Source organism: Macrobrachium rosenbergii, chromosome 49, assembly GCF_040412425.1.
Source record: "Macrobrachium rosenbergii isolate ZJJX-2024 chromosome 49, ASM4041242v1, whole genome shotgun sequence".
NCBI classification, from domain to species: domain Eukaryota; kingdom Metazoa; phylum Arthropoda; class Malacostraca; order Decapoda; family Palaemonidae; genus Macrobrachium; species Macrobrachium rosenbergii.
Window position 1 is genome coordinate 22,818,606 of NC_089789.1, and position 12,500 is coordinate 22,831,105.

The 12,500-nt window shown below is 37.8% G+C and overlaps 1 protein-coding gene across 16 annotated transcripts in view; it reads left to right on the forward strand.

Moving 5' to 3' along the window:
* Positions 1-12,500, forward strand: part of LOC136832154 (collagen alpha-1(IX) chain-like) — a 99,775-nt gene that overhangs the window by 20,357 nt on the left and 66,918 nt on the right. The window contains exon 1 of one of the 16 annotated variants that reach the window (XM_067092868.1): positions 9,128-9,331. The exons of the other annotated variants lie outside the window; for them this stretch is intronic. The gene's annotated coding sequence lies outside the window, so the exon portion shown is untranslated. Of the gene's footprint in view, positions 1-9,127; positions 9,332-12,500 lie in introns of those variants that run through there. 16 annotated transcript variants of the gene reach the window in all.

Consider the following 12,500-nt stretch of genomic DNA (forward strand, 5'->3'; position numbering starts at 1 on the left):
ATATATATATATATATATATATATCATGCAAGGAATTTCGAAATGACAAGTGGAGGAGCAGTGTAGAAGCCATGTAGCGCCTGTTGCCCTGACTTGGATAATAAAACAAAGAAGTGGAAGGGACGCCAGACAATGTGGCATACAGAAATAGTATTTTCTTCTTTCCTTCAAGAAAGCAGAACAGATTCATGAGGTTACCCTCCTCTATTCACCAAAGGTTGGTCATAAACTCAAAAAGTTTTTTTCTGTCTGAAAAAAGAACGCTGAAGTTGCCGGCAGTGGTCAAGCACATGAACAAGTGCACAAAAGGCGTTGGAAGTGCGCAACAAAGGCTGTATCAGTCGTGAGTTCGGGCTAAAAAAAAAAAAAAGTGGTAATTCCACAAGAGCATTGTTGCAAATGAAATCATCAATTTGCCGTGTAACACGAGTCTCCTTTGGGACACCATAATGGATAGGATGAGTATCTTACGTGAGTTAGGTTGCCTTAGAGGCAAGCTGGGCTTCTCCCTCTAGGACCCCGATAATCAGAATGGAAGTTGCTGGAAGGGTTTTTGTCGCGCGGTGTCAGAGGTCGACTTTTGGAATCCAGTTGGGCGTGTTCGTGTACTTGTGTCTGTGTGTGAGTGTTTGTTTGTTTGTGAGATGCAGTCCTCATGGCAGTGATTTACAAGGTGGACGAGATTCAGAGATAAAGGCTTAGCTGAAAATAATTACTATGGAAGACTGAAATATCTTTTCAGCACCAAATGAGTAGATACGGATCTCGCTTTATTTTTGGTCATTCTTTTCTTTCTTGCCTGTCGCACTTCCTACCTTCTCTTTTCAAGTGATATATATTCCTTTCTGCCTTTTAATAAGATTTCTGCCTTCAGATAACGTCTCTGGTTCCTCTTCGTTTTTCTTCTCGATTTCCATAGTCACACTTTTTCCACATTCTTCATCTTGATACAGACGCCCGTGGCCCCACGGAATATTCAGGCTTTGTAGCATTTATAGGTTCGAATGAAAAATGGTGTTTATCATTGATTACGGCAACTATTTCTCTACTTTTGTTTGAATGTATGTAATATTCCTATTGGGAATCTTATAATTACAGATTCGTTCTAGAAATTTCACTACTTAGCTGTAGGGGCGAGGACTCTTCGAATTTCCGCCACGGGTTCTCTGTCTATTTGTAGTCATTCCCTTAGTATTAAGGGCTCCATTGCTCCATCAATTCCATCAATTCTGCTGCTCTCTCTCTCTCTCTCTCTCTTTCTCTCTCTTCCAACCAGTCCGGTGGCGATGACCTTACTGAACGACAGCAGCTAGACAGCAAAGGTCACGAGGTGAAATGATCTTTCAATTCAGCCTAGTCTATGGTCAGAGTAGATAATTCCAGCATTTCCGTATTAGCGTTGTCTCCTTTTTGAGTCCGTTTGCTTTTGCTCTCTGTATCGTTGTCTGTTTTCTTTACCTTTCATCTTTACATTCATGTTCTAAGGTACTGCTATCAGCTGAGCTTCCTTCGGTAAGTGAAAGTATCGAGACAACCTTTGAGGTGATTTTAAGGCACAATGTACACCTTACTCCAGGTACACTTGGGATATGGTCCCCAGATTACTTTACTCCTCTCTCGCGTTCCCAACGTCCTTTGTGTTGTCATCGGTTAGTGATCGGTCTTTAATCAAGCAAAGAAATCTACGCGGAGGCAAGATTCTTTATGCGTAAGCTTCTTTTTTTTAAGCATTTAATGAGAAACTAATCGTGTTATGCTGTTTGATTTTTATAGTGAACGAGAGACGAAAATGTGAAGGAAATATTATTATTATTATTATTATTATTATTATTATTATTATTATTATTATTATTATTATAATTCAGAACATGAACGCTATTCATATGGAACGAGCCAACGGGGCCATCGACTTAAAATTAAAGCTTCCAAAGAATAAAGTGTACATTTGAAAGAAGTAACAGAAGGCAATGGGGAATCGGAAGAAATAGAGATGAATGAGAAAATGCTTCTCTGTACGTTTGAAAAAGGAAACGAAATATTAATGTCTCTTTTGTATGGTTGTTACTACAATATCAAACTAATTTAAGGCGAAATTTTTTTTCCGTTTCTTGTGAGTTTTGTCATTGAAATCGTTTCTGGATAATAAAGTTATATGTAACATATTAGCTTAATTCTGGAAATTGAGTTAATTATCACTTTTCCTAGAGCTGAGGTTCATGGGAGTGGTTGTTGGGAGCCACACCCTTTCCAACTTGATGATCGTGTTTCGCTTAACAGTCAAACGTACTGGTTTTAAAAGACAACAAAAATTGGAAAGCAAACAGCAAACATTAGCATAAACAACGACTGAGTATGCACTGCTATTTACTATATCGCTCCCTAATTTCTAAGCCAGCGTTTTTCTGATCACTCAGTAGGTGCAGTGGTTTTGTTCTATCCTATCCAAATTAGACTATATTTCCCTGACCGTACAAAAAGGGGGGAAAAGACTCTACAGGAGTCATAAGTCGATTTTTTAAATACAAAAGCTGACTGGACAGGCAACCTAGTGACCTTGCCTAGCCTAGAAATGAAGAAAACAGCTAAAGAAAGGAGAAAGAAGACACACGTCTTGAAAAACAGAATACAGACGTAAAGGAAAGGGAAGCATATCAGAATTCCAATGCCTGGGAGTCGAAATTAAGAAAGGAATCTTCCAGAATGGAATAAAAAGTAAGACTGTTCAATAAAAATCATTGGTATTCGTGTTTGTACCGCAAGAGCGTGTTCTCACTAATACATAATAATGGTAAATAACAATATGTGGTAGTCTGGCATATTTAGATTTTAGCCATGCCATTCTGATGGGTTCACACTACATTATATCAGTAAGTGGTCAGCCACCGCATAGCTCGCATTCCATCTTCTCCACCGGCTCCACTCGCCAATTCCTAGGGTCAGCATCTCATTGCCGCCACCCTTTCCCCTATAGCTTCTGGGAGAAGCCATAGCAACGCCCCCAGCCTTTCCTCACACCTCTTCTCGCCCCAAGTTCATCCCACGTCCAAGTCCTCTCCTCCGTTTCCGGCTGATATAGTCATTGAAATTCGGACTGGAATGGGCGAGTTATCGCCCCTATCGCATTCCGGGTCGTTCTCCTGACGGGGGCTCCGAAGAAGCTGTCATGTTTAGAGGGGGGATTTACATAACGTTATTCAGATGTAAAAGGTTGACACAGATTTGAGAGCAATACAAAGAGGAAGAGAGAGAAGGTATCATTGTGGCGCGGCTGATAGTGGGGGTGGAGCTTTCAATCGAGGCATTTCTCGTTTATCAGATTCAGATTTTTGGCCATAACTGCTTTTTTTTAGAGACAGGATTTGGTTTCTGGGATTTATTTTTTCTAGAGATGTTAACTGAATAATCATGCAATTGTTAATTACGCTAAAGATGTCCCGACTTCAATGAACTTTGAACTTCCAGAAGTTCTTCATGAAATTTTGGTCAGATGGGACTGAGCTAAAGAGGAATGGGTGGAAAAAAGCTTACTTCAGTATGAAACGAAAGTATATTATTGGAGAAATTATTATCTGATGCAAGGAAATGAGAGAGAGAGAGAGAGAGAGAGAGAGAGAGAGAGAGAGAGAGAGAGAGAGAGAGAGAGAGAGAGAGAGAGATAGCAGTTTGCCAAAATTTTCGTATTTTAATATACGCAAGTTCCCTTCTCGAGAGAATGACTACAAAATCATCTTCGATGTACAAAATTATGTTGAACCTTGTATTGTGCCCCAGCCTCTGGTATCATAGCCTTCCAAAGCCCACAGTTTTAGGTCCTTTGCTTGAAGTGCACCCAAACAAACTTTCCTTTAATCATCTATCTATCTTTTTATCTATTATTTATTTCTATAATTAATATGTATTCAGCATTACTTCATGTTTTTTTTTTCGGTTGAAAACTCGAGTCTATGGATACTTGCTGCAATTTCTAAAAAAAAAAATAATACTACTTATATATTCGATAAATTATTACATCTGTATTGTGCGCACGCGCATACACACAGCACTATACCTCCAAATATTTAAAATAAGGCACAATTCGGTACAGACAAAAGCTTTTAATTATAGTTGTTCGGGGGCCACGTATCTACGTATCAATTCTGCCTGTTATCTCTTTTTTCTCTAATGATCGGTTTTTTATATCTCTGTTTTCTCCTTTCCCGCAATGGGCGTTAACACTCAGGTGTTCGACGTGGGCGGAGCAACGTGGGCGGACTTGTTCACGCCTATTCTATGAATGGAACCCACCAGAACTGGGCTGTTTACACAGTGGCGTTTGTTTACCGAAGGATGCTCACAAGTGTGATGTTGTAGGTGCAGTCATTCTTCTCTTCAGCAAAACACAAAATAATAATGATAAGAATTTCAGGTCTGGCGCTAATATTGGGCACACAATAATCGGAATATTTTTTTACGGAACTAGATTTAGAACCGGTCTCTAATTAGGTAGTATACAAAAACAGATGAGATGCACTTAATACAATCGTGTATGGTACTTCGTGTTGTTATCACCCTCTTAGGTATATTTACATATCGTATATACCTTGAAAGATACGGCACATTGGAGAAAGAGCGTACCTGTCCTCATCGAGATTATTACCTCTTTGGAAGAAGCCCTCAAACAGGGAATTCTCTAAGCAAGATTTCTCAGAATAGAATGCTAATTGCCCATGTGAAAGACATCTAAGGGGAAAAGAAGATGGAGTAGGAATAAAACTATATCAAATAGCAGTGAAACATTTTTTGTGCGTCACTGAAATAAAACAACAATAACGAAAGCAAAATAAATAAATAAATAAATGAATAATTAAGAAATAAGGAAAGGAAAGTAAGGAGTAATTGCGTGCACTCCTAGAGGAGAGAACAAATATGGAAGGGCAAGGTTCCGAGACTATGGCTCGGGCTGGACGACGGCACGTCCAAGCTTGGAGTTTATCCCCCACAGAAAAGGATAAACCTGGGTTGAAAAATATGATGCATAATCTTTAACAAAGAGTCAGACCCACTTTACTCCAAAGAGATGAACGGAAGCGGCCTTTTAGATCATCCTCGAAAGGTTCTTTCGAAGGTGTTCCTGGGAATAAGGAAGGAACGATGCTAATAACGATTAACTGCTCATTGTTAACATTACCATCCTTTTTGAGTAAGGTTTTCCATATTACGGTTTCAAATATAATAAGGTAACCCGATGGTGCCCACATTTTGAAAATGTCACTCAGTCACTGACCCATTTCTCCCTATTATGAGGCCCGAAGAGTCAGTGGGGTAATAACATCAGTAATCATTTCCATTTGATTTGGCAGTCAGCGTAGGAATACTGTAGTGACTATTGGTTTTTCTGAAGCTTCTTTCATATGCAGAAAGGATTTTTGTTGTATGTATGTATATATATATATATATATATATATATATATATATATATATATATATATATATATATATATATATATATATATATATATATATATATATATATATATATATATATATGTTATACGTATATACGTATATATAATTTCTCTCTTTTATATTAATCTAATAGGAGTGACTTTTAGTTAGCCCTAATATTTTGGTCGTCGAAAAGTCTTTTCCTACTGATCAGCATCTGCTTCATTCAACAAGACTTTATCAACATGAACTGCTCATAAGGAAATTGAGAAATGAACAGCTATTAGTTATTTTCAGCAGAAAAAATAGACCGGTACCACAGAATATATCCTTAAATAATACCGCAAAGAAATTATAATGAAGTTCCCCACAAAAACCACCGTGTTCAGTCTAGCGGCCTTGATTTCTTTGCAAAAAGTGAAGTATACACAAACTCGCACACGGACATGTCGCTAATGTGAAAACAAGTTTTACTGGATAAACATCCCATGAGTATCTGGTAAATTACTTTTCCTAACATTCGAAGGGTATATGACATTGCAACATACCAGTGAATCCTTCCTTATTTACTTTCATATCCAAATAAGCATGAGAGGCTGTTTGTTTTGTGCCTCTGCATTAGACTAGATCTAGACACACGAGACTAGTCGCACGTCTTGTGTGAGAGCGATGGCGTGGGTGCAGTAAGTTGTCTGAATAACGAATGTAGGTGTAAAAGGAGCAAGAGATGTTTGAGGGGAGTGGGTGAGGAGGATGGGGATAGGGTGGTGAGCCAAGAATGAGGGAGGGAGGGGGAGGAAGAGGGGGATGACGAGGTGAGAAAAGGACCGGCTCCTGTTTAACCATATTTTTGCTTGCTCCTAAATTTTATCCCCGAAACGCTTGCAGTATGCAGTTGCTTTCTGTCTAGACGTTGGGTCTAAGAGATTGGTTATATTCTTATTCAGCTGTTGAAAAATTATTGCTAGCAGTCTCCGAGCATCGTATCATATGCTTGTATCTACCTAGTGCTGATAGGGCTAGGACGGACGGATAGGCGCCCTTCTCTAAAACTCATGTGTCTCTGTTGACCTAAGCAGTGACTTATGTGCCTGGTCGTTAAAAGACTTCGGTTGTTGCAGCCAGGTTTAAAAATCGCCTCGAGACTAGCAACCTCACCTAAAAGACTTCCTGTAAAATGGAGGGCTAACAACCTACTAGGTCACCCGCTCTGATGGAAATAGGCGTGTGGTAAAATATGTATGCATTACTGTTAGTATACCATAAAAAAATCACTGCATTATACTTTAAACCATAACGGCTGGCATAAGGTAATAAAAAAAAAATAGAGATAATTGAAAAATCAGTTTACTGTAGTTTTGCACAGTGGAAAAAATTAGTATACCGACTTTTGGCATATATTTTTTTTTCTACGAGGTATAAACATTTTTGTTTTTGGTCAGATTCAAGTTGTCCATTTGACCTTTTATTCTGGTTTTGCTATTTCGAGCATACTGTAAAAGGGCGCAACTATCCTGCTTCGAAATGACATGAAAATCTTTGCCTAGCAAAATGAGTAACTCTTTCGAGACCAATCAAAGAAATATATTGCTAAGTAAGCGCTTGATGAAGAATTTTGAAAATATTTTTATCTAAGTTTTGATTAGCAATACCTGGCATAAATAACATCACACCAAATGTCATAGTTTTGTATGGTAGAATATATACATGTATATATATATATATATATATATATATATATATATATATATATATATATAAATATACATATATATATTATATATATACACAAATATATACAAATATATGTATATATACATATATATATGTAACCCATGTACTAGTCGTTCATTATATATCTAAAGATGTATTGACATTATATATATATATATATATATATATATATATATATATATATATATATATATATATATATATATATATATATATGATGGGCGCGATTAGTTGCTTGGTGTAGGAGGTCTGACTGAGGTTTTAGGAATACTAACGTTCTAGATGTTATATGCGTAGAACAAGTAAAAGATGAGCCGAAGTTTCTTCGGCGCAATCGAGTTTTCTCTACAGCCGCTACAGTATATAATCAAGGCCACCGAAAATAGATCTATCTTTCGGTGGTCTCGGTATAATGCTGTATGAGCTGCGGCCTATGAATCTTTAACCACGGCCCTGTGGTGCCTATCCTAAATCATTGCCAGAAGCACGATTATGGCTAACTTTAACCTTAAATCAGATAAAAACTGCTGAGGCTAGAGGGCTGCAATTTGGTATGTTCGATGACTGGAGGGTGGATGATCAACATACCAATTTGCAGCCCTCTAGACTCAGTAGATTTTAAGATCTGAGGGCGGACAGAAAAAGTGCGGACAGAAAAAAGTGCGGACAGAATAAACTGCGAACAGAGTAAAGTGCGGACGGACAGACAAAGCCGGCACAATGGTTTTCTTTTACAGAAAACTAAAAAGCTTAAAAATGACGCAGTGAGGTTCTAATATTACCTTCTTTTGGAAGGTAACATTTACCAGCAATGTTGAGGGTAATTTGCAACTTAACTTATTTTATTGGCTTTAAATGATGTGTGGACTTGAATATTTTATTTATCAAAGATACTCCTCTTATTTATTAATTCTAACTCCAGAGCGAACTCAGTCTACAGGACAGTAAAACATCACGTCAAAGTTGTTAAAATCAGCAGTAATTTAATGTAACCTGATGTATCCGAGCAGTGTCAATTCTAGAAACAAGGAGATATAGGAGCAAGTGAAGAAATGACTGATCTTTTTTTATGCATCGACGTCCTGCATGAGTGATTGAAGGTGCAGATTTTATTATTATTACTGCAAAACAAAACATAAAGGCATATTACTTTCTAATCATGTATCTACGGAAAATCTACCCTTATGTTAAGGGAGAAAACGAAACTGAATATATGATAAATGCCTCCAAAAATATAAAGTTGATAGGCTCACAAATCAACAAACGATAAATAAAATAAACCAGTCTCTAATAAATTCACAAATCAACCGACCAGACCAGTAAGTTGGTCTCAGGTCAGCGATAAGCCATCAGACGAGACAAAGGAGATTCCTAAGCCTACAAATGTCAGGTCACCCTTATAGAAGCCTACCGGAATTCTGGTCACGTCGGTGTTGCTGTTAATCGGTGGATATTTCATTTTGCTATGGGGTAGATGTATCTGCAGATATGGTTGGTCGAAAAGGAAGAAGTATCTTAAAATGTTTTGGGAGAGACGAACAAAATAGTTTTCTAGTAATCCGAAGATAACTTTCACTATGATGTGCCCGCATTTTTTTTTTACCATATTGCCATTTTCTGATGACGTAAACTCGTCAATGACCCCTTCAGTATCGTATTAAGTCTCACTGGTCTACACAATTAAACTGATCACAACATGAAAGTTTAAATATGCATACTTGACAAGATTATCCTAACAGCACAACAACATGACCTTACAATTTATGATCATAAATTCTAGGGTAAAAGTGAGCATTCGCCGCTTACAACGACGGTGTGGGTGGTACGTGTCGTTGAAAACGACAGCTGAAGAAGCTAGACCGACTGGCGTTCTATTTGAAAGGGTAGAGGGCGTTGGGCGGCGGCTAGGGGGACGTAGGAGGGTGGCATTGGTCTCAGTCTTTCTAACAACTTGGCATAACCCTTCTTCAGTTACCCTTCCCCCTCCGCCTCGCCCAAGAGTCCTCCTAGCTAGGGTTGGTCTAACAGCTGCATCTGGTGGTGACAACGCGCAAGTGCTAACGAGAGGAATATGTTTGGTGACACACGACATCTGTATAATTTTTTATGAGCAGAGGCTGATGGGAGGGGCAATCACGTCCTTTTCTAGCCCAAACCCGCAGAAAAAAGAAAAGTAAGAGGAAAATTCTGAAGACTGGGGCTTTAAATTCGAGATAAGCAGTAGATCTCTCTCTTAATTACGGGAAGGAAGGTTAGAAGAATAAAAAAGAAAAAAACAAAAATAGGTAAAGAATTCCAATGCAGCAGTAGAGTGAAAGAAACAGTTACTGACTGAACCATGTAATCCTAAGAGGATTACTGGTAAGGGCAGCATTTCCCTTCCATGTTTTCACATAGTTTGATATCCCCTTCTTCAGATGGGATTCTCGCTGGCTCTGGTTGTTGTCTCAAAGAAAGTGCACTCCAGTCAATTTACAGCTTTTTCGCCATAGTGGGAGGGATGATATTGACGTTCATAACCTTATGTACAAGCTATAAAGATTTTTTTTATAGCAAGTGAAATGGTGGATAGATTGAAAGTGATTTCTTTCTCAATGTGTGTGTCTGTGCGCGCGAGCGTGCGATCGTAAACATTTTTATCGCATAGCGCCATTGGGCTGCGCAACCTCATGTCCCTGCCTAGCCCAGGCCCAACGACAACAAAAGACAGAAAGATAAAGATCTTCCTTACAGACTGTAATAGTTAACGTCTGCCGAAAAAAAATATAGATGATTTTTGTATCAATTATCGTTGAGAATTTTGAATTTATGCATAGCCGAAGATTCATGAAACCACTCTCCGGACTGGTCACCTTAAAGCACAACATACCAGCAAAACAAAGCCTCACTTCTAGATGCCTACATCAAATATTTCCCACGAGGACGAAAAATCTCAACTTGCAGAATCACCAGAAGGTTATCTTTAGCCTGACTTTGCCACACTTTAATTACAAGAGCAATAAAGCGGACCACTTATTAGGAAACTTGCAAGTCTACTTACATGAAGCGGTTTCTTGTTGCCAGTAGCACAGAGACGTAACCACACTTAGGCAAACTTCCTATTAATAGCTTCACTCTGTTTTTCTGAACAAGAGTTTGTGCTGGCATATGGCCAGCTTACAAAGCACTTATTAGGAAACTCGTAAGTCCACTTAAATAAGGAAACTGGGGCCACCAAGGTCTACCAGTACAGACACAAGCACACTTACATAGACTTCTAATGTTAGGCTTGACTCTGTTTATTGCTTCGAGCTGCCCTAAAGAAAGAATGCAAATGCTAACATAAGCACAGCTCTGTCTAACAACGACAGCAAATACAGTTTCTCATAGCAAACCAGTTTCCTGTCAGTGCTGTCGATGACTTTATAATATTTTCCCTTCTCTCTCTAGTGGCGCCGCCAAGGAAGAAATTGTTGCTTGAGCTGGCCTTAAGCCAACACGGAATATTTCCTCTAAAGAAGACTGTAAATGATGCATTCACCGCCCCTTCCATTTGTCACTTCACCATCGATCGCCAGGAAGATTCTCTTCCATTAACTCATGTGCAGATAATTCTATTAATGTTAAAACTTAATATAACGACACACCAAACTCTGTCACTTCTTTAATATTACTGAAAGGTTGTTAATGAGGAACTTCATGTTGTACTGTCATTGGATAGGTGTAAGTCGCTGTTCCTCAACGTAAAATTCGCTCACAGCTCTTGTCCACCTATTATCAAACTTCTTAATGATATGTAAGAATTTTACATTTGACCCTCCCTTTATATCATCTTGTACGCTGTCTTTTTGAATTACCATTTTGACGAAATTGTTAGGCTGTTAATGATATCATATTATTGTATTGATCTGACAATGTTACGTATTTTTACGCTTAATATTACATCTTACAGAAAACACTGTTACAAGTTTTTACACTGATTATTGCAAAGTTACAAGTTTTTATGCTGATTATTGCAAAGTTACAAGTTTTTATATTGAAAATTACAATATGTTATACATGATAAAGTTACGATAGTACACTACAGGCATTGCATAAGGCAACCAGAATTCTTGAAAAAATCAAACTAGCCCAATTAGGAAATTTTAAAGATCAAACAAATGATTTTTAAGCAAAGAAATTTTGTTAAAATATTAGATTTCTGATGTCGACAGATTATACTAAGCTTGCGAGGTTCGATAAGTCAAAATGTTTTCATATCAAGAGAAAAAATAAAGTTCAGTGTTTGCAATCAAAGCCACCAGCATTCCTACCTACCACAAATTGTTTTATGCCCCATAATAATTGCGTTAACAGTTTTCTAGGCTAGCAGTATTGATTTGTCCCTCTTTATTTACTCATTAATTTATATCGTTTGTACGTTACTCTACATTTCTTTGTTTTGCTCTCTTTTCTCTAATTATGCCAACATAATCATCCGGTCACATGTGGGGATTTTATAACAATTCAGTAGCCAAACAACCGTAGACATTCCACAAATAACGAACCACAATTACTGTTTTGAATGGGTAAAACCTACCACATTTCGACAACCATTTGAATAATTGAAAATATATTTTCAACAGACTCGAATCCTTTCAGCCACGAAGAATCTCATAAGAACTCTACTGAAACCCGTAATTTCGGACGTGGGAGACCCTGTCCCGACTCACTGCCCACCCCACTCCCCCACCACCTCTCCCCGGTCTTCTCAGTACGGAAGGATGGGAGACGTGAATTGGCACATAGAGGTCAACACCTTTTGCCGTTTCTATGTTAGATCTGATCCTACTTGCCAAGGCCGTTTCATGCTGCGTGCTAAGGGGATTACTGACGAGAGAGAGAGAGAGAGAGAGAGAGAGAGAGAGAGAGAGAGAGAGAGAGAGAGAGAGAGAGAGAATGTCAGTGACAATGACTAAACTGCTCTGTCTTCTTCAGTGGAAAGGTATAGTTGCTCTCTCGTATATTGGGGTGGTATATTAATGTACGTGAACCCGTAAAACTCTTTAAAAAATCTTAATTACTTGTTTTTTCCCCTCTACTTAGATGTTTGTAGTCTTTGGCCAGAGTATGAGTAAACCTATTACCTCTCTCTCTCTCTCTCTCTCTCTCTCTCTCTCTCTCTCTCTCTCTCTCTCTCTCTCTCTCTCTCTCAATATATATATATATAATATATGTATATATGAATATATATATATATATATATATATATATATATATATATATATATATATATATATATATATATATATATATATATATATATATATATATATATATATATATATATATATATATACATATATATATATATATGTCTATGT